The sequence below is a fragment of the Tamandua tetradactyla genome, chromosome 14, assembly GCF_023851605.1.
Source record: "Tamandua tetradactyla isolate mTamTet1 chromosome 14, mTamTet1.pri, whole genome shotgun sequence".
Lineage (NCBI taxonomy): Eukaryota > Metazoa > Chordata > Mammalia > Pilosa > Myrmecophagidae > Tamandua > Tamandua tetradactyla.
Genome location: NC_135340.1, coordinates 58,744,474 through 58,767,964, shown reverse-complemented (window position 1 = coordinate 58,767,964; position 23,491 = coordinate 58,744,474). Strand labels below are relative to the sequence as shown.

At 35.8% G+C, this 23,491-nt stretch overlaps 1 protein-coding gene across 2 annotated transcripts in view; it reads right to left on the bottom strand.

The window, feature by feature from the left end:
* Positions 1-23,491, bottom strand: part of GOLM2 (golgi membrane protein 2) — a 196,510-nt gene that overhangs the window by 11,835 nt on the left and 161,184 nt on the right. The gene's annotated exons all lie outside the window — the stretch shown is intronic.

Genomic DNA, 23,491 nt, shown 5'->3' with positions numbered 1-23,491 from the left:
AGGAGGCAATAGGCAGTTTTCATGATTTCTTTAATGCTAATTGTGAACACTAATCAAATTCGCCTTATGCACCATAGCATCTCTAGTACCTAGAATAGTACCAGACTGATAATAAATGGCTCAGTAAAGCCTGTGGAATAGGCAACTAAAAGATACAATGTCATCTGAAAAGCAAAACTTTAATAGCAGCATGGGTTGCAAGATAGACACATCTTTAGGAACCCTTAGATGTTCAAGCAATTAGTTGCAAAGAAGTTTGGCATGAGAGGATATGTAAAGGAAGGGTTGAATCAAATACATTTGAAAATGACAAACTGAGTATATGGAATAATAGAATGGTAAGACTCAAAGAATGACTCGATATTCCAAACCTGGAAATTAATAATGGTGCCTGACTTAGTTTACTAGGGCTGTTATGACAAATACCACAATAGCTGGCTTAACAACAGGAACTTATTGTACCAGTTTTGGAGGCTCAAAGTCCAGTATCAAGGTATTGGATGAGCTTGCTTTCTCCTGGACACTACATCCCAGCAATCCTCCATCACATGGCAATCTCTCCTTCTGAGTGCTCCTTCTGGTTTGTGGCTTCTTCTTCCTGACTACATCAGAATTTCCTTTGCTTATCAGGACTCCAGTCACATGGACTAAGGCCCACCCTGACTCTATTTGACCTCATCTAAGTAGGATCTTCAAAAATCCTATTCCCAAAGGGTTCACAAGTTAACTAATAACACCTTCAAAGGTCATATTTACAAATGAGCTCACACCCACAAGAAGATGAGATGACATGACTGAATCCCCAACTATGTCTATGCCCAGAATGGAACAACTGGGAAGGTATGGGAAAGCCAATGTTGTCTTAGATATACTGAGCTTGGGAGTACAGTAAATATCCAAAATGAAAATATTTATAGACCAAAGGACATAGAGGACTAGACTCTATGTACCAAGTGAGGGCTAGACATGTAGATTTGAGACTCATAAATTTAAAGATGATAGAATAAACCATGTGCAGGCAATTTAAGGAAGTAAATATTTATAGAAAAGAGCTGTAAGTCGAAGGAATCATCTTGGGGAATGAATATATTTAGGAATAGGAAAAAGTAATGAGTGCAAAGTTATATGACAGAATTAGATCTGTGATGTATTTCAACAGGAATTAAATACTAGACTTAATATCTGAAGCATTTCACTTATTTAAGATCTTTAATTCATTTCTGTCCCTCAGTAATCAAAACATTAAAGCTGTGCCCAACTACGGGAGTAATGTGGTAATTACATTTATATTTTGGTTTGGATTCCAAAATATCCTTATGTTGTAGCAAAATTAGATTGTTAATTTTAGGAAACCCTTAGATGTTCAAGTAATTCAGTTAAGTAGCCAAGAAGGATGGCATTTTGCTTGAATATTACTGTCACCCTTGTTGGCTGGCTGAAAATATTACTAACTTTTCAGCAATAAAGATTGCTTCATTTCAACAGTTTAGGCATGGGAACAGACAAAATAAGAAGCAACACACAAAAACTAGCTATTTAAAGTCTTTGGGCACTATCAAGTTTAAAAAACAAATCAAAAGAGACTGTGTTGAATATTTAAACTCCTATGTCAAACTAGCTAAAGACGTCCACCAAATATGTAATTAGCATGCATGGCATGTATAAGGTCATTTTTCATACACATTTCTTCCTTTAATTGATACGATGTGGACCAAATTCAAATACTTCATATACCTAAAGCATTAAGGTTTTCTTTTTTCTTTTTCTTTTTGACATGGACAGGCATCAGGATTTGAACCCAGGTCTCCCGCACGGCAGGTAAGAACTCTTGCCACTGAGCCACCATCGCACCAACCAGCATTAAGTTTAGATATACTTTTCAATTCACTTTAGATAATACAATATAATTCATATAGAATGCTGGACATTGAAATAAAGCATCTCAAACATTATATTACAAATTTTAAAGCTAGTAGTAAATGAAAGGATAACAACAAATAACTATAACATTTCTCATACACAAAAGGTTATTTCAGTTAAGACACACTAGACAGTGTATTTTAGTTCTGTACTATAAATCAGATGAAAAACACCAAGAAAAATCACTTTGTTTTTTCTTCATTCTCAAAGTTCATTCATGGGTTTCAATTTTTCGACTCTTCTATTAAAAAGAGACATTTGTTGAGTAATTATTTTAATACATTAACACTATTTATTATAAACAAAATGAATCAAGTTAAGTTGGTATAATTAGTTTTTTTGTTGTTTGTTTTTTTCAGAATTAAAAAAATTTTTATTAATAAAACCAATCAATATACATATAATACGAACATTCATAACATATGAACATTCCATACTTGGTATGCAATCAATGGCTCACAATATCATCACACAGTTGTATATTTATCACCATGATCATTTCTCAGAACATTTACATCACTCCAGAAAAAGAAATAAAAAGGAAAAAACTCATACATACCATACCCCTTACTCCTCCCTCTCATTGACCACTAATATTTCCTTCTACCCAATTTATTTTAACATTTGTTCCCCCTATTATTTGTTTATTTTTAATCCATATTTTTTACTCATGGTATAATTACTTTTAGGGGGAAAGAAAAGGAAGTTTTTCTTTGAAGGAGGCAACCTCCTTTCTTAGCCTTTACCTGCTAGTAATACACATTTTGTACCATTCATCTGGAAGTTAACACATTCAACTGACTCTTGGCATTACTCAATTTAGCACCTACAGCTTTTGATGATTTCATGTATCCTTGAATGATGATGTATAATTGTTGAGACACTAGTTAGAATTTCGAGTACTAGGAGAGCGGGGTGTGCAAATTCTGACAAAAATGTTACTGCAGCCTTTCCAAAGTATTATGCAGAGAACCACTGACTGCCTTCTTCTTATTATTTTTTTTATTTACATGGACACAACTTTTATATGCTGGCAAGAATTCTGCCACTCGGCCACCATTGCACCACCCAAAACTAATGCCATACCGCCTCACAACTTTTAAATACACAAAAATAGGAGCAATTACTTATGCAGTCAAACAGAACAAACCAACAAGCAACAGAAACATACTTCCATCAAAGGAGTAAAAATGAGACTGGTCTTAACATCTCAGTAATCAATGATACTAAATTCTACAGAGAGTTGGAAGGGAACAGTCGTAATTAAAGAATGTTAATTTCCATGAACTTCTGTTTTATATATGAAAGTGGAAAAACCTTTTCAAATATTCAATGATTCAGAAATATTCAACACGTACCTATTTTTCATAAAATCACTTAAAGATATACATGAACAGAGAAAGAAATGAATTTTACAACTAAATTCAAGAATGGGCGATTTATTGTTAGAAAGGCTTATAGGTTGCCCTTATTTAGCCTGGAATCCAACCTTGGAAATTATATAGTATTATTTGCTTTAAGGGAGACAGATTAGGGGCAGAGATTGACTTTACAATCATTTCACTGGCTATCCTTTTTTTTTATTTTTATACTTTTTCCAATAGTAAGAAATACACTTCTCTATTGATGCCTTTTTTTAAGCAATAAAAGGTAATATTTTTATTAAATAGCTACCTGATGTGCCTCTATAGTGCACTTACATTTTTTTTTTTTGGCCTGGATACCATATGATCACCTCTTCATATGACAGCAATTTTGTAATATTTTTCATAGAGAAAATAAAAGGTTAATTAAATCCTTCCTCTGACATCACTGATCACATATTTTTAAAAAATTATTGATACTTTAGAAACATCTATTTCAACTTTGCAACTCATTAGTGTTGATGATTTTTAAGATTGCTGTCAAATTGTGAAAATCTCTATCACGATTCAAATGAAAGCTTTTTTAGGGCATAACAACTTTTTTTTTTGCAGTGCCTAACCTTAAATCCTTTTTGATTTCATGACCCTCAGTAAACAGTTTGACATTGATAACATCATTGCACTGGTGAACAGCGAGTTCTATATTATTTGAATGTCAACACTTGTATACAATCAGCGAAAAAAAAAGACCTTTTTTCTTGTGCATTGATTTGATCCACATATTTTCATTAATTGAAACTATTATTCAAACCAAGATTCTTTTACAATATCTTCCTCTTCTGTTAATGAGTAATTGTTTTGGATATGATCTGAATTTTCTTATTGCTATAATTCTGTTCTCTATGTCAAAATGCTTTCTATATACTCTATTGTGTTAACACCAATCTGTTTGCCTTTTTTTCATATTCCATTCCTTTTTTTTTAACTTTTTTTATTGTATAGTATAATATATATACAATGCAAAGAAATAAAAAAGCAATAGTTTTCAAAGCACTCCAACAAGATTACAGGACCAATCCCAAAGCTTGTCATGGGCTACCGCACGATCCTCTTATATTTTTCCTCCTAGCTGCTCCAGAATATAGGAGGCTAGAGGGATTAAATATCTTTCTATCATCACAATTGACTTTTTTTTCTTCTTTTTTTTTTTTTTTAACATGGGCAGGTACCAGGAGCCAAACCCGGGTCTCTGGCATGGCAGTCGAGAACTCTGACACTGAGTCACTGTTGCCTGCACAGCAATCGACTTTTTTTCCTTATTTTTTAATGAAAAATAACATATATACAAAAAAAGCTAAAAATTTCAAAGCAACAGCACCACAATTAGTTGTAGAACATATTTCAGACTTTGACGTGGATTACAATTTCACAATTTCAGGTGCTCTAGAATACTGGAGACTAAGAAATATCAATTTAATGATTCAGCATTCATATTCTTTTGTTAAATCCTATTTTCTCTGTATAACTCCACCATCACCTTTGATCTTTCCATACCTCTCTTTAGGGGTGTTTGGGCTATGGCAATTATAAATTTTTTATATTGGAAAGGTCCGTCACAACTAATATGGGGTAGGGAGATGGAACTATCTGATGTTCTGGAGAGGCTGGGCTAGGTTTCAGGACTTATCTGGAGCAGGGACCCATTTGGAGGTTGTAAGTTTCTGGAAAGTTATGCTAGTGCTTGGAACCCTTGCGGAATCTTATATATTGCCCTAGGTGTTCTTTAGGATTGGCTGGAATGATTCCGGTTGTGGGTTGGCAGGTTATGATAGGTAGCAAGGTCTAACTGAAGCTTGAGTAAGAGCAACCTCCAGAGTAGTCTCTCGACTCTATTTGAACTCTCCTGCCACTGATACTTTATTAATTATACTTCTTTTCCTCCTTTTAGTCAGGATGGAATTGTTGATCCCACAGTGCCAGGTCTGGATTCATCTCTGGGAGTCATCTTCCACGTCGCCAGGGATATTTTCACCCCTGGATGTCTTGCCCCACATAGGGGGAAGGGCAATGATTTCACTTGCAGAGCTGGGCTTAGAGAGACTGAGGCCACATCTGAGACACAAAAGAGGTCCTCCAGAAGTAACTCTTAAGCATGCCTACTGGTAGTCTAAGTTTCTCTGCTACCTACATAAGCTTCCAAAAGTAAGCCTCATGATCAAGGGCTTCGCCTATTGATTTGGGTGTCCCTAAAGTATGACACTGTATCAGGGGATTCCCAGATAGTAAGGTTTAATAGTTCCATATTCTTTCTCCCCTCCCTCAGGGGACATTGCCAGTACTTTCTGATTATCTGCTTAATATACTCTAGTATGTATCCAGGCATTACAATAATCTATACAGGATTAAAGGACCTCTTTCCTATTCTGTGCTCCCAGTGTTTCAATTGTTCAAATGAGCTATACAGATAGGTTGAATTAGATTATGCACTACCGAAAATTTCAGTTCCAGATCAAATAAACCCTTCTTCCATTGGTCTCAAACAGTATGTGTGGTTCTAAAATATAGACACTGTCTTCCTTATCCCTATGTTCTGAATTACCTTAACCCCAACCTGTTTGGCTTTGTTCTTATCTCTAAATATCAGATTTTATATATATAAAACAGCCTTGCTGACTGGCTTTTGAATTATTTTGATTTCATTTCAGGAACATTAGGGAATAACAACAAAAAACATACTTATTTGGTATCTCATGGTGTAGGGCCTGCAGATAGAGGTACAGAAAGAAAGCCATTCATTTATTAGACTTAAGGGAGGCAAAAATGAATTGAGGAAATGAAAGTAGCATGATAGTCAAGGCAAAGACTTCCAACTCTTCCTTTCCCTACTTTATATCATCCACAGCCTAACTCCGTTATTTTTTTTCCTGAACACTGTCTATTAGAGGTCAAGGGAGAGGAAGATAATGAGATTTGTTTTCAAGTTCAAATTCTGTTCTCCTTTTTCTCTTACTCGCCACCAATTCTAATAGACTAAGCTTTAACACCAGCATAGGATGAAGGGGCCTTAGGTAGGAGATAATTTGTTAATTTTTGAAAAGGTGATACCAGGTATACATTAAACATGTATGGCAACTACAACATTGGAAAGACACTTACACACACTCATTCACAAAGTGGTTAATTTAATAACATGTATAATAAATATTCACATGCTTGACTTCAACATCAAAATCCAAGTATTCTTTAACATTTATAATAGAAAGGCTATACATAATGTAACTAATGAATAAAATTGTGGATGCCAGTCACAAAAGGGCAAATATTAATTTCCACTTATGTGAAAGATCTACAATAAGAAATTCATGGAAACAGAAAGAAGATTAGAGGTTACCAGGGGTTGGAATGGGAGGAAAGGGAATCAATGTTTATTGAGTACAGAATTTCTGTTCTGGGTAATGAAAAAGTTTTGGTAACGGTGGGTGGTGATGGTAGCACAATATTGTATACCTAATTAATGCCACAGAATTGTACATGCAGAAACAGTTAAAATGCAAGTTTTATGCTATACATTTGTTACCACAATTTTAAAAAGATTAAAATTTTATATGTCAAACTTGATTTCTGAATCAATATTAAGGAAATATTTTTACCTCAAGACTCATCAGCTGGTTTCTCCTGAACTTCATTCCATGTGCCTTTTCCCTTTGCTGATTTTAACCTGTTTCCGTTCCCTATAATCAGCCATGTGTATAACAGGTCTTAGGAGTCCTTTGAGTCCTTGAGGTGCATTGTTGAATTGTGGAGCTTGAGGGCTGCACTTGGGGACCCCAACACTGTATCACACTGTATCTATTCTGTCACTTGCCTTATTCCCTCTACATTGTTTCTGAGAGTTTTCCAGGTTTTGCTCATTCAACTCCTACATACAATTCCTTTGTATGAATGTTATATATATTATAATTTATCCATTCTCATATTAATGAACATTTTAGCTGCTTCTAATTTTTTAATGTAAAAACAGTGAACATTTTTGTATGTGCCTCATTGCATGCATGAGGTTGTTTTATAGGTTAGGAGGTACACTAGTTCTCAGTTCTCACTCTTATTTGGTCTTCTAATGAACAGAGGTTCTTAATTTTAATAGTGTCTAAGTTTTCACTTTTTTCCATTGTAGTTAGGTGGGTATTTATTTTTGCTTTTAGTACCTGGTTTAAGAAATCTACATGTGCCCCAAGTCATGAAAATATTCTCCCATGTTTTCTTAAAGAAGGTTTACTGTTCAGCATTAAAATTTAAATCTGTAATCCATTTTGAATTTCATTCTGTGTATCATGTGAAGAAATGGGTCAAGATTAATATTTTTCCATTTGACTGCTCAATTGACCTGGAACTATTTATTGAAAAGGCAATCCTTATCCCCATTTTATGTGGTATCAACTTTGTCATATATGTCGTATATGTAATATAGATATTTTATTTTGTACCACTGATCCATGTGTGTATTCTTGTCATAATTATGTTAATAATAGCTTTATGTCTTGATATCTGGTAGTGGAAGATTTTGAGCTCTGGTTTTCTTGGGTATTTTTAGTGTTGTGAGTTTTGTACACATTTTACAGTCAGCTTATCGATTCCTAAATACACACACACACACACACACATCTTGCTGGGATTTTATTCTGAATCTCAGGTGAAAAGTTTTTGATAGTTCACCATTAAGAATGATGTTTGCGCTGGGGGCCAAGATGGCAACTTAGTAAGGTACGTGCGTCTTATTTCCTCCTCCAGAGCAACTAGTAGGTGAACAGAAACAGTGCAGAACAGCTCCCGGGGCCACGGCAGGGTATGGACACACAGCGTACCCCAATCTGGACTGGCTAGTCTGACTGTGAGACTCTGCTATGGTGAGATCCCCGAGCGGCGCGCGATTCCCCGAGCCGCGGCAGCTGTGGCGGCCGGAGCTCCTCCCGCCCTCCTTCCCGGGCCAGCTGAGAGTCTCAGAGAGGCAAGTTTCCCAAGCCGCGGAGGCCGGCACCCCTCTTTTGCAGGCGGCTTCCTGGGCCGGCTACGAATCTCGGATCAGAGGGCTACCCAAGCCGCGGCGGCTGGCGCCCCTCTTTTGCGGGCACCTTCCTGGGCCGGCTACGACTCTCGGATCAGAGGCTACCCAAGCCGCGGCGGCCGGCGCCCCTCTTTTGCGGGCGACTTCCTGGGCCGGCTACGAGTCTCGGATCAGAGGGCTACCCAAGCCGTGGTGGCCAGCGACTGGTGCCCCTCCCCTGCGGCCGGCTTCCTGGTCCAGTGGCGAATTCCCCAGGCCGCGGCGGCCGGCGACTGACACCCCTCCCCCGCGGGCGGCTTCCTGGTCCGGTGGCGAATTCCCCGGGCCGCAGCGGTGGGCAACCGACACCCCTCCAGGGAGAGGAGAAAACTTCAGACAGTGGCAGGGACTGGGTCCAACCAAACACCAATAGGGGAATTAATAAAGGGGCCACAGGGTCCCCTCAAGCCGCGGCGGCTGACACCCCCACCACGCGCGGCCCCCCGGACCAACTGAGAGAATTGGATTGGAAATCCCCCAGGCCGCGGAGAACGGTGACGGGGGGATCCCTTCCAAACACGTGAGACAAACGTGTGCCACGAGCGCCACCTACTGGGCAGGAGAAGAAAAACAGAACCCAGAGATTTCACAGAAAAATCTTACAACCTTGTTGGGTCCGACACCCAGGGAAATCTGACTAAATGCCCAGATGCCAGCAGAAGATAATGGTCCACGCTCAGAAGATTGAGAATATGGCCCAGTCAAAGGAACAAACCAATAGTTCAAATGAGATACAGGAGCTGAGACAACTAATGCTGAATATACGAACAGAAAGGGAAAACCTCTTCAAAAATGAAATCGATAAATTGAGGGAGGACATGAAGAAGACATGGGCTGAACAAAAAGAAGAAATAGAAAAACTGAAAAAACAAATCACAGAACTTATGGAAGTGAAGGATAAAGTAGAAAAGATGGAAAAAACAATGGATACCTACAATGATAGATTTAAAGAGACAGAAGATAGAATTAGTGATTTGGAGGATGGAATATCTGAATTTCAAAAAGAAACAGATTCTATCGGGAAAAGAATGGAAAAATTTGAACAGGCTATCAGGGAACTCAAGGACAATATGAACCGCACAAGTATACGTGTTGTGGGTGTCCCAGAAGGAGAAGAGAAGGGAAAAGGAGGAGAAAAACTAATGGAAGAAATTATCACTGAAAACTTCCCAACTCTTATGAAAGACCTAAAATTACAGATCCAAGAAGTGCAGCGCACCCCAAAGAGATTAGACCCAAATAGGCGTTCTCCAAGACACTTACTAGTTAGAATGTCAGAGGTCAAAGAGAAAGAGAGGATCTTGAAAGCAGCAAGAGAAAAACAATCCATCACATACAAGGGAAACCCAATAAGACTATGAGTAGATTTCTCAGTAGAAACCATGGAAGCTAGAAGACAGTGGGATGATATATTTAAAATACTAAAAGAGAAAAACTGCCAACCAAGACTCCTATATCCAGCAAAATTATCCTTCAAAAATGAGGGAGAAATTAAAACATTCTCAGACAAAAAGTCACTGAAAGAATTTGTGACCAAGAGACCAGCTCTGCAAGAAATACTACAGGGAGCACTAGAGTCAGATACAAAAAGACAGAAGAGAGAGGCATGGAGAAAAGTGTAGAAAGAAGGAAAGTCAGATATGATATATATAATACAAAAGGCAAAATGTTAGAGGAAAATATTATGCAAACAGTAATAACACTAAATGTTAATGGACTGAATTCCCCAATCAAAAGACATAGATTGGCAGAATGGATTAAACAACAGGATCCTTCTATATGCTGTCTACAGGAAACACATCTTAGACCCAAAGATAAACATAGATTGAAAGTGAAAGGTTGGGAAAAGATATTTCATGCAAATAACAACCAGAAAAGAGCAGGAGTGGCTATACTAATATCCAACAAATTAGACTTCAAATGTAAAACAGTTAAAAAAGACAAAGAAGGACACTATATACTAATAAAAGGAACAATTAAACAAGAAGACATAACAATCATAAATATTTACGCACCGAACCAGAATGCCCCAAAATACGTGAGGAATACACTGCAAACACTGAAAAGGGAAATAGACTCATATACCATAATAGTTGGAGACTTCAATTCACCACTATCATCAATGGACAGAACATCTAGACAGAGGATCAATAAAGAAATAGAGAATCTGAATATTACTATAAATGAGCTAGACTTAACAGAAATTTATAGGACATCCCACAACAGCAGGATACACATTTTTCTCAAGTGCTCATGGGTCATTCTCAAAGATAGACCATATGCTGGGTCACAAAGCAAGTCTTAACAAATTTAAAAAGATTGAAATCATACACAACACTTTCTCGGATCATAAAGGAATGAAGTTGGAAATCAATAATAGGCGGAGTGCCAGAAAATTCACAAATACGTGGAGGCTCAACAACACACTCTTAAACAACGAGTGGGTCAAAGAAGAAATTGCAAGAGAAATTAGTAAATACCTCGAGGCGAATGAAAATGAAAACACAACATATCAAAACTTATGGGACGCAGCAAAGGCAGTGCTAAGAGGGAAATTTATTGCCCTAAATGCCTATATCAGAAAAGAAGAAAAGGCAAAAATGCAGGAATTAACTGTCCACTTGGAAGAACGGGAGAAAGAACAGCAAACTAATCCCAAAGCAAGCAAAAGGAAAGAAATAACAAAGATTAGAGCAGAAATAAATGAAATTGAAAACATAAAAACAATAGAGAAAATCAACAAGGTCAGAAGTTGGTTATATGAGAAAATCAATAAGATTGATGGGCCCTTAGCAAGATTGACAAAAAGAAGAAGAGAGAGGATGCAAATAAATAAGATCAGAAATGGAAGAGGAGACATAACTACTGACCTCACAGAAATAAAGGAGGTAATAACAGGATACTATGAACAACTTTACACTAATAAATACAACAATTTAGAGGAAATGGACGGGTTCCTGGAAAGACATGAACAACCAACTTTGACTAAAGAAGACATAGATGACCTCAACAAACCAATCACAAGTAAAGAAATTGAATTAGTCATTCAAAAGCTTCCTAAAAAGAAAAGTCCAGGACCAGACGGCTTCACATGTGAATTCTATCAAACATTCCAGAAAGAATTAGTACCAACTCTCCTCAAACTCTTCAAAAAAATCGAAGCGGAGGGAAAACTACCTAATTCATTCTATGAAGCCAACATCACCCTCATACCAAAACCAGGCAAAGATATTACAAAAAAGGAAAACTACTGGCCAATCTCTCTAATGAATATAGATGCAAAAATCCTCAATAAAATTCTAGCAAATCGTATCCAACAACACATTAAAAGAATTATACATCATGACCAAGTAGGATTCATCCCAGGTATGCAAGGATGGTTCAACATAAGAAAATCAATTAATGTAATACACCATATCAACAAATCAAAGCAGAAAAATCACATGATCATCTCAATTGATGCAGAGAAGGCATTTGACAAGATTCAACATCCTTTCCTGTTGAAAACACTTCAAAAGATAGGAATACAAGGGAACTTCCTTAAAATGATAGAGGGAATATATGAAAAACCCACAGTTAATATCATCCTCAATGGGGAAAAATTGAAAACTTTCCCCCTAAGATCAGGAACAAGACAAGGATGTCCACTATCACCACTATTATTCAACATCGTGTTGGAGGTTCTAGCCAGAGCAATTAGACAAGAAAAAGAAATACAAGGCATCAAAATTGGAAAGGAAGAAGTAAAACTATCACTGTTTGCAGACGATATGATACTATACGTCGAAAACCCGGAAAAATCCACAACAAAACTACTAGAGCTAATAAATGAGTACAGCAAAGTAGCAGGTTACAAGATCAACATTCAAAAATCTGTAGCATTTCTATACACTAGCAATGAACAAGCGGAGGGGGAAATCAAGAAACGAATCCCATTTACAATTGCAACTAAAAGAATGAAATACCTAGGAATAAATTTAACTAAAGAGACAAAAAAACATATTTAAAGAAAACTACAAAAAACTGCTAAAAGAAATCACAGAAGACCTAAATAGATGGAAGGGCATACCGTGTTCATGGATTGGAAGACTAAATATAGTTAAGATGTCAATCCTACCTAAATTGATTTACAGATTCAATGCAATACCAATCAAAATCACAACAACTCATTTTTCAGAAATAGAAAAACCAATAAGCAAATTTATCTGGAAGGGCAGGGTGCCCCGAATTGCTAAAAACATCTTGAGGAAAAAAAACGAAGCTGGAGGTCTCGCGCTGCCTGACTTTAAGGCATATTATGAAGCCACAGTGGTCAAAACAGCATGGTATTGGCATAAAGATAGATATATCGACCAATGGAATCGAACAGAGTGCTCAGATATAGACCCTCTCATCTATGGACATTTGATCTTTGATAAGGCAGTCAAGCCAACTCACCTGGGACAGAACAGTCTCTTCAATAAATGGTGCCTAGAGAACTGGATATCCATATGCAAAAGAATGAAAGAAGACCCATATCTCACACCCTACACAAAAGTTAACTCAAAATGGATCAAAGATCTAAACATTAGGTCTAAGACCATAAAACAGTTAGAGGAAAATGTAGGGAGATATCTTATGAATCTTACAATTGGAGGCAGTTTTACGGACCTTATACCTAAAGCAAGAGCACTGAAGAAGGAAATAAATAAATGGGAACTCCTCAAAATTAAACACTTTTGTGCATCAAAGAACTTCATCAAGAAAGTAGAAAGACAGCCTACACAATGGGAGACAATATTTGGAAATGACATATCAGATAAAGGTCTAGTATCCAGAATTTATAAAGAGATTGTTCAACTCAACAACACAAAGACAGCCAACCCAATTACAAAATGGGAAAAAGACTTGAACAGACACCTCTCAGAAGAGGAAATACAAATGGCCAAAAAGCACATGAAGAGATGCTCAATGTCCCTAGCCATTAGAGAAATGCAAATCAAAACCACAATGAGATATCATCTCACACCCACCAGAATGGCCATTATCAACAAAACAGAAAATGACAAGTGCTGGAGAGGATGCGGAGAAAGAGGCACACTTATTCACTGTTGGTGGGAATGTCAAAGGGTGCAACCACTGTGGAAGGCAGTTTGGCGGTTCCTCAAAAAGCTGAATATAGAATTGCCATACGACCCAGCAATACCATTGCTAGGTATCTACTCAAAGGACTTAAGGGCAAAGACACAAACGGACATTTGCACACCAATGTTTATAGCAGCGTTATTTACAATTGCAAAGAGATGGAAACAGCCAAAATCTCCATCAACAGAAGAGTGGCTAAACAAACTGTGGTATATACATACGATGGAATATTATGCAGCTTTAAGACAAGATAAACTTGTGAACCATGTAATAACATGGATGGACCTAGAGAATATTATGCTGAGTGAATCCAGCCAAAAACTAAAGGACAAATACTGTATGGTCCCACTGTTGTGAACGGACATTCGAGAATAAACTTGAAATATGTCATTGGTAACAGAGTTCAGCAGGAGTTAGAAACAGGGTAAGACAATGGGTAATTGAAGCTGAAGGGATACAGATTGTGCAACAGGACTAGATACAAAAACTCAAAAATGGACAGCACAATAATACCTAATTGTAAAGTAATCATGTTAAAATACTGAATGAAGCTGCATCTGAGCTATAGGGTTTTTTTTTGTTTTTGTTTGCTTGTTGGTTTGTTTGTTGTTGTTGTTTTTTACTATTACTACTACTTTTATTTCTTTTCTTTATATTGACATTTTATATCTTTTTCTGTTGTGTTGCTAGTTCCTCTAAACTGATGCAAATGTACTAAGAAACAATGATCATGCATCTATGTGATGATGTTAAGAATTACTGAGTGCATATGTAGAATGGTATGATTTCTAAATGTTGTGTTAATTTCTTTTTTTTCTTTCCGTTAATAAAAAAAAAAAAAAAAAAAAAAAATAAGCACATCTTTCATTTGTTTATCTTGGCAAATCTAATACATATGAGAAACACAAAAAAAAAAAAAAAAAAAAGACAAGTGCTGGAGAGGATGCAGTGAAAGAGGCACACTTATCCACTGTTGGTGGGAATGTCAAATGGTGCAACCACTGTGGAAGGCAGTTTGGCGGTTCCTCAAAAAGCTGAATATAGAATTGCCATACGACCCAGCAATACCATTGCTGGGAATCTACTCAAAGGAATTAAGGGCAAAAACTCAAACGGACATTTGCACACCAATGTTTATAGCAGCGTTATTTACAATTGCAAAGAGATGGAAACAGCCAAAATGTCCATCAACAGAAGAGTGGCTAAACAAACTGTGGTATATACATACGATGGAATATTATGCAGCTTTAAGACAGGATAAACTTATGAAGCATGTAATAACATGGATAGGCCTAGAGAACATAATGCTGAGTGAGTCTAGCCAAAAACTAAAAGACAAATACTGTATGGTCCCAATGATGTGAATTGACATTCGAGAATAAACTTGGAATATGTCATTGGTAACAGAGTTCAGCAGGAGTTAGAAACAGGGTTAAGATAATGGGTAATTGGAGCTGAAGGGATACAGACTGTGCAACAGGACTAGATACAAAAACTCAAAAATGGACAGCACAATAATACCTAATTGTAAAGTAATCATGTTAAAACACTGAATGAAGCTGCATCCGAGCTATAGGTTTTTGTTTTGTTTTGTTTTGTTTTGTTTTTACTACTATTAATTTTATTTTTTTCTCTATATTAACATTCTATATCTTTTTCGGTTGTGTTGCTAGTTCTTCTAAACCGATGCAAATGTACTAAGAAACGATGATCATGCATCTATGTGATGATGTTAAGAATTACTGATTGCATATGTATAATGGTATGATTTCTAAATGTTGGGTTAATTTCTTTTTTTCCGTTAATTAATAAAAAAAAAAAGAATGATGTTTGCTATAGGATTTCTCTAGAAACTCTTTATTAGATTTAAGGAAATTATTTTCTAATCCTCATCTGTTTTCGTTTTGTCTCCTTGTTTTATCATGAAGGGATACTGAATCTCCTCAAATATTTTCTTTGCATATGTTAAGATGACCGTTTTATTTTTCTCATACTTTCTCTTCGTATGGTGAATCACATAGTCTGTTTCCCAAATATGAAACAATCTTATATCTTTAGTATATACCAGGGATGGTCATCATGTATATCGTTTTTGTGTATGTCTGCATTTGACTTGTTAATACTTTGTTTAGGATTTTTGCATCAATGTTAAATAAAAGCAGTAATTCTATAATCTTTCTTCCTCCTAATATCTGTAACAAGTTTTGATATCCAACTTATGTTGGCCTGTTATTGGAAATGCTTTCTTTTTCAACTCTAATAAAGAATTCATGTAAGAATGATTGTATTTCTTCCTTAAATGTTTGGAAGAATTCCCTGGTAAAACCATTTGGGCCTAGAAAGACAAGTCTTTAGTTATAGATTCAATATCTTAAATAGATATGGAATTATGAACATTTCCCATATAGTATTAGAGCTTTTTTTCTAGGACACTGTTCATTTCATCTAAATTTTTAAATGTTTGGGTATTAAATTAATAACTTATTTAAAATAACAATGCAACCATCCCCTTTTGTCTTGATCTGTGCTACAGGTATTACCAATGTCATTAATCTTTTCAAAAATCCAATTTCTGGTTATATTGATTGCCTTACTGATTTTATATGATAATATAAATTAGTAACCTAGCTAAATTCTCTTATTATTTATAAAAATGACTAGTTTTCTTCTCTTCTACATTTTTTCGGTTTCCTGCAATTTTTTCTTTTTGGAGTGGGATGTGGCTTTTGATAACTTTTCAATAGTTCCTGGTTTATTCAAGTTTTCTAAATCTTCTTGAGTCAATTTTGGTAATTTATAGTTTTCAAGAAAATTATCCCTCTGATCAACGTTTTCAAAATTATGGTCAAAGTCGTTCATAGGATTTTCTTGTGACTTTAAATCTCTACTGCCGCAGTAGCTATACACTAGTGATTGCTCCAAATAGTACCAATTTTTACCATTATACATATTTTAACATTAGTATTAATAGAGATTTGTCTTGGATTTTTTTTTGTCTCATCTAACAGATTTTTCTTTTTCCCTTCATTTAGAAAGGCTCATGTATTTATTTTCTTCCTACCTTCTACATTCTTTAGATGTCTTTTTATTTTTCTCCTATTTTTTTCTCTGGAGCTAGATTACTTGGGTTCAAACTCTGACTCAGCTATTTAACGGCTAAGTAACTTTCAAGATGTTATGTAACGTCTTTGTTAGGGTTTACAATCTATAAAGTAGGGATGGTAAGAGTATCTAAGCACTGGGTTTCCTATGAATTTAGACATACAAAATAATTTAGAACAGCAACTGACATAAAAAGCACTCAAATGTTAGCTATCATTACTACTACTATTACTATTACTATTACTACTACCACTACTATTACTACTAATATTTTTCAATTGAATTCAACTCATTTAATGTCCCCCCACCAGGGGGTATTTTGGCTAAGTGTTATTGCTCTTTTTTTGTAATTATTAGAGAAGTTGTAGGTTAATAGAAAATCATGGATAAAATACAGAGTTCTCATGGACCATCCATTATTAACACCCTGCATTAGAGTTGAGTATTTGTGACAATTGATATGGGAACATTTTAACAATTTTACTATTAACTATAGTCCGTTTATAGTCTTATGTCTTTTAAATAATTTTTCCCTCAATTATTTATTTTTTTATCCATATTTTTTACTCATCTGTCCATACCGTATATAAAAGGAGCATCAGACACAAGGTTTTCACAATAATACAGTCACACTGTGAAATTTATATCATTATGCAATCATCTTCAAGAAACATGGCTGCTGGAACACAGCTCTACAGTTTCAGGGGCTTCCCTCTAGCTATTCTAATATACCATAAACTAAGGGGATATCTATATAATGTGTAAGAATAACCTTCTGGATAACCTCTCAACTCTGTCTGAAATCTCTCAGCCACTGACTCTTTATTTTGTCCTATTTCTCTCTTGATTCTTTCGGTCAAGAAGGTTTTCTCAATCCCTTGATGCTGACTTCCAGTTCATTCTAGGATTTCTGTCCCACATTGTCAGGGATTATACCTCTAGGAGTCATGTCCCACGTAGAGAGGGGGAAGGCAGTGAGTTTGCTTCCCATGTTGGCGAAGAACACATCTCAGCAACAGAAGAGCTTCTCTGGGGGTGACTCTTAGGCCTAATTTCAAGTAGGCTAAGCCTACCTTTGTAGGGATGTTTCATAGGAACAAACACCAAGATTGAGGGCTTGGCATGTTGATTTGGTTGTCTCCACTTGCTTGCAGGAATAACAGGAACTCCCCAAATGGGAAAGTTGAATTTTCCCTCTTTCTCCCCATTCCCCCAAGGGGATTTTGTAAATACTTCTTTATTCACTGTTCAAATTACTCTGGGATTTATCGGGGCATCACACTAACCTAGACAAACCTACAAAATCTCATGCCCTAGTCAAGGTTCTGTGTACTTATGGTACTCAATAAAATGGTCCATTTGGAAATGTACTACACAAATTCTAAATTTTGGACCAAATAAACATTTCTTTCTTTAGTCTCACATAGAAGTTGAATTTTTAAAACACAAGTGACCATCTATTTTCAACACCCTGAAATATTGACATCTCTGATCTTCCTCATGCAAAAACATTTTTTAATTTGTACTTTTAGTCACTACCATTGTACATTCTAGGCATTCCTAGATTATACCATCTCAGTCTTTGTTGTCTATCTTTCCTTCTGGTTTCATTTGTGCCCCAAGTCCTCCTCCCTCTATCATTCTCACATTCAGTGTTGTTCAGTGTACTTATATTATTGTGCTACAATCAGGTAGTATTATGCAATCCATTTCTGAATTTTTACAATCAATCCTGTTGCACAATCTGTATCCCTTCAGCTCCAAATACCCAATCTCTATCCTCTTTCTAAGTCCTGATAACCTCTGTTCTTAACTGAAATTCTCCAAGTTCATTCATTAATATCAGTTCATATCAGTGAGACCATGCAGTATTTGTCCTTTTGTTTCTGGCTAATCTCACTCAGCATAATGCCTTCAAGGTCCATTCACATAGTTACATGCTACATGACTTTATTCTGTCTTATAGCTGTGTAATAGTCCATCGCATGTATATACCACAGCTTGTTTAGCCACTCGTCTGTTGATGGGCATTTGGGCTGTTTTCATCTCTTGGCAATTGTAAATAATGCTGCTATAAACATTGGTGTACAAATGTCCATTTGTGTCCTTCCCCTCATGTCCTCTGTATAGATAACTAGCAATGGTATTGCTGGGTCATTTGGCATTTCTATGCTTAGCTTCCTGAGGAAACACCAAACTGCCTTCCACAGTGGTTGTACCATTTGACATTCCCACCAACAGTGGATAAGTGTGGCTCTTTCTCCACATTCTCTGCAGCACTTGTCGTTTTCTGTTTTATTGGTAACGGCCATTCTGGTGGGTGTGGGATGATATCTCAATGTGGTTCTGATTTCCATTTCCCTAATAGCCAGGGAAGTTGAGCATCTTTTCATGTGCCTTTTAGTCATTTGTATTTTCAGTTCTGAAAAGTGTCTGTTCATGTCTTTTGCCCATTTCGTAATTGTGTTCTTTGTCTTTTTATTGTTGAGTTGAACAATCTCTTTATATATTCTGGACACTAGACCTTTATCTGATATATCATTTCCAAATATTGTCTCCCATTGTGTGGGCTGTCTTTTTACTTGCTTGACAAAGTTCTTTGATGCACAAAAGTGTTTAATTTTGAGGAGTTCCTACTTATCTATTTCTTTCTTCAATGCTCGTGCTTTGGGTGCGAGATATAGGAAACCGCCTCCTATTATAAGATTTATAAGATATTTCCCTACATTTTCTTCTAAAAGTTTTATGGTCTTAGATCTAATGTTTAGGTCTTTGATCCATTTTGAGTTAATTTTTGTATAGGGTGTGAGATATGGATCCTCTTTCATTCTTTTGCATGTGGATATCCAGTTCTCTAGGCACCATTTATTGAAGGGACTGTTCTGTCCCACATTAATTGGCTTGACTGCCTTAACAAAGATCAATTGTCCATAGATGAGAGGTCTATATCTGAACACTCTATTCGATTCCATTGGTCAGTATATCTATCTTTATGCCAGTACCATGCTGTTTTGACCACTATAGCTTTGTAATATGCCCTAAAGTCAGGCAGCGTGAGACTTCTGACTTCATTTTTCTTTCTTGGGATATTTTCAGCTATTCGGGGCACCCTGCCCTTTCAGATAAATTTGGTTATTGGTTTCTCTATTTCTGCAAAGTAAGTTTTTGGGATTTTAACTAGTATTGGATTGAATCTATAAGTCAATTTTGTAGAATTGACATCTTAACTATATTTAGTCTTCCAATCCATGAACATTCTATGCACTTCCATTTATTTATGTCTTCTGTGATTTCTTTTAGCAATTTCTTGTAGTTTTCTTTATAGGTCTTTTGTCTCTTCAGTTAAGTTTATTCCTAAATATTTGATTCTTTCAGTTGCAATTGTAAATGTGATTTTTTCCTTGACTTGCCGCTCAAGTTGCTCATTACTAGTGTATAGTAACACTACAGATTTTTGAGTGCTGATCTTGGAACCTGCCACTTTGCTGTAGTCATTTATCAGCTCTAGTAGTTTTGCTATGGATTTTTCAGGGTTTTCAACGTATACTATCATATCATCTGCTAACAGTGAGAACTTCACTTCTTCCTTTCCAATTTTGATACCTTGTATTTCTTTTTCTTGTCTAATTGCTCTGGCTAGAATTTCTAACACAATGTTGAACAACAATGGTGACAGTGGGCATCCTCGTCTTGTTCCTGATCTTAGGCAGAAAGCTTTCAGTTTTCCCCCACTGAGTTTGATGTTAGCTATGAGTTTTTCATGTATTCCTTTTATCATGTTGAGGAAGTTCCCTTTTATTCCTATCCTTTGAAGTGTTTTCAACAAGAAAGGATGTTGAATTTTGTCAAATGCCTTTTCTGCATCAATAGAGATGATCATGTGGTTTTTCTGCTTTGTTTATTGATATGGTGTATTACATTAATTGATTTTCTTATGTTGAACCACCCTTTCATACCTGGGATGAATCCAATGTGGTCATAGTATAATTCTTTTAATGTGTTCCTGGATTTGATTTGCAAGAATTTTGTTGAGGATTTTTGCATCTATATTCATTAGAGAGAATGGTTTGTAATTTTCTTCTCTTGTAGTATCTTTGTCTGGCTTTGGTATAAGGGTGATGCTGGCTTCATAGAATAAGTTAGTTAGCCTTCCCTCCTCTTCAATATCTTTGAAAAGTTGAGCAGGATTGGTACTAATTCTTTCTTGAATGTTTGGTAGAATTCACATGTGAAGCCATCTGGTCCTGGACTTTTCTTTTTGGGGAGCTTCTTAATGACTGATTCAATTTCTTTACTTGTGATTGCTTTGATGAGGTTTTCTATTTCTTCTTGACTCAAAGTTGGTTGTTCATGCCTTTCCAGGAAGTTGTCCATTTCATCTACATTGTCTAGTTTATTAGCATAAACTTGTTCATAGAATTCTTTCATTATCTCCTCTATTTCTGAAGGGTCAGTGCTTATGTCTCCTCGCCCATTTCTAATTTTACTTATTTGCATCTTCTCTCTTCTGTTTGTCAACCTTGCTAAGCGTCCATCAATTTCATTGATTTTATCAAAGAACTAACTTCTGTTTTGTTGATTTTCTCGATTGTTTTCACGTTCTCAATTTCATTTATTTCTGTTCTAATCTTTGCTATTTCTTTTCTTTTGGTTGCTTTCGGGTTAGTGTGCTGTTCTTTCTCTAGTTCTTCCAAGTGAACAATTAATTCCTTGATTTTTGCTCTTTCTTCTTTTTTGACATAGGCATTTAGAGCAATAAATTTCCCTCTTAACACTGACTTTGCTGCATCCCACAAATTTTGATAAGTTGTGTTTTCATTTTTATTTGCCTCGAGATATTTACTGATTTCTCTTGTAATTTCTTCCTTAACCCACTGGTTGTCTAAGAGTGTGTTGTTGAGTCTCCATATATTTGTGAATTTTATGGCCCTCTGGTCTTTGAATCCAAGTTGAGTTGATTTTTGCATGAGTTGTGACATAGCGGTCTACCTTCATACACTTGCATATGGTATCCAATTCTGCCAACACAATTTGTTGGAAAAACTATTCTTTCTCACCGAGCAGACTTGGTACCCTAAGTTAAAAATCAGTTGGGCATAAATCTAAGAGTTGATCTCTGAACTTGCACTTCCATTCCATTGATCTCTATATCTCTCCTTGTGTTAGCACCACGACATTTTGATTACTGTGGCTTTGTAATAAATTTTAGTATAGGGAAGTATAAGTCCTCCAAATTTGTTCTCCTTTTTCAAGTTGATTTTTTTGCTATTTGGGGACTCTTACCCTCCCATGTAAAATTAATTATTGTTTTTTTCATTTCTGCAAAGAAGAGTGTTGGAATTTTGAGTAGGATTGCACTGAATCTATAAATTGCTTTGGGTAGAACCGACATCATAACAATATTTAGTCTTCTGATCCATGAACAGAGAATGCCCTTCCATATATTTAGATCTTCTCTGATTTCTTTTGGCAATGTACTGTAGTTTTCCTTGTACAAGTCCTTTACTTCAATGGTTAAATTTATTTCTAGATATTTAGTTGCTACTGTAAATGGAATTTTTTTCTTCATTTCTTCTTCAGATTATTATTAGTGTATAGAAACACTACTGATTTTTGCCTATTGATGTTATACCCTGTTTTTTGCTGAATGTACTGATTAGTATGAGTAGGTTTGTTATGGATATTTCAGAATTTTCTGTATAAAGGATCATGACATCAGCAAATAGGGAAATTTTCACTTATTTCTTTCCAATACAGAGGATTTTCATTTCTTTCTCTTGCCTAATTGCTCTAACTAAAACTTCCATTACCATGCTGAATAACAGTGTGACAGTGGACATCATTTTAATTTTTCCTGATTGTAGAGGGAAACCTTTCAGTCTTTCACCCTTGAGTATGATGTTAGCTGTGAGTTTTTCATATGCTCTTTATCATGTTGAATAAGTTCCATTCTATTCTGTTTTCTAAGTGTATTTACTAAGAAGGTGTCCTGGATTTTTTCAAATGCCTTTTCTGCATCAACTGAAGTAAAATCATGTGATTTTTTTCCATTCTTCTGTTAATGTGTTGTATTACCTTAATTGGATTTTAAGTTGAACCACCCTTGCATACCTATGATAAATCCCACTTGATCATGGTGTAAACTTATTTCAATGTGCATTTGAATTCAATTTGCAAGTATCTGTTGATGATTTTTGTATCTATATTCATAAGGGATATTGATGTATAATTTTTTTTTCTTGTCATATCTTTAACTTTGGTCTGAAGGTGATGAAGGCTTCATAGTATGAGTTTGGGCATGTTCCCTCCTCCTCAAATATTTGGAAGAGTTTGAACAGGATTGGATTTAATTCCTCTTGGAATGTTTGACAAAATTCACTTGTGAAGCAACATGGTCCTGGGATTTTCTTTTATGGGAGGTTTTGATAACTTATTCTTATCTTTATCCTAGTTATAAGTTTAGCTTGCTGTTCTTTTTCTAGATCCTCCAGTTTTGAAGTTAGGTCTCTGATTTGAGATGATCTTTTTTAATATAAGCATTTAGAGCTATACATTTCCCTCTCAGCACAGCCTTTGCCACTTTCCATAAGTTTTGGTATTTTGTATTTTCATTTTCATTCATCTGAAGATGTTTTTAAATTTCCCTTTTGATTTCTTCTTTGATACATTAGTTGTTTAAGAGTATGTTATTTTATCTCCATATTTTGGGAACTTTCCATTTCCCCCTCTGCTTTTGATTTCTAGCTTCATTTCATTGAGGTTGGAGAAGATACACTGAATGATTTCAATGTTTTTTTAATTTATTAAGATTTCTTTTGTGACCTAAAACATGGTCTATCCTAGAGAATGATCCATGCACAGTAGAGAAGAATGTGTATTC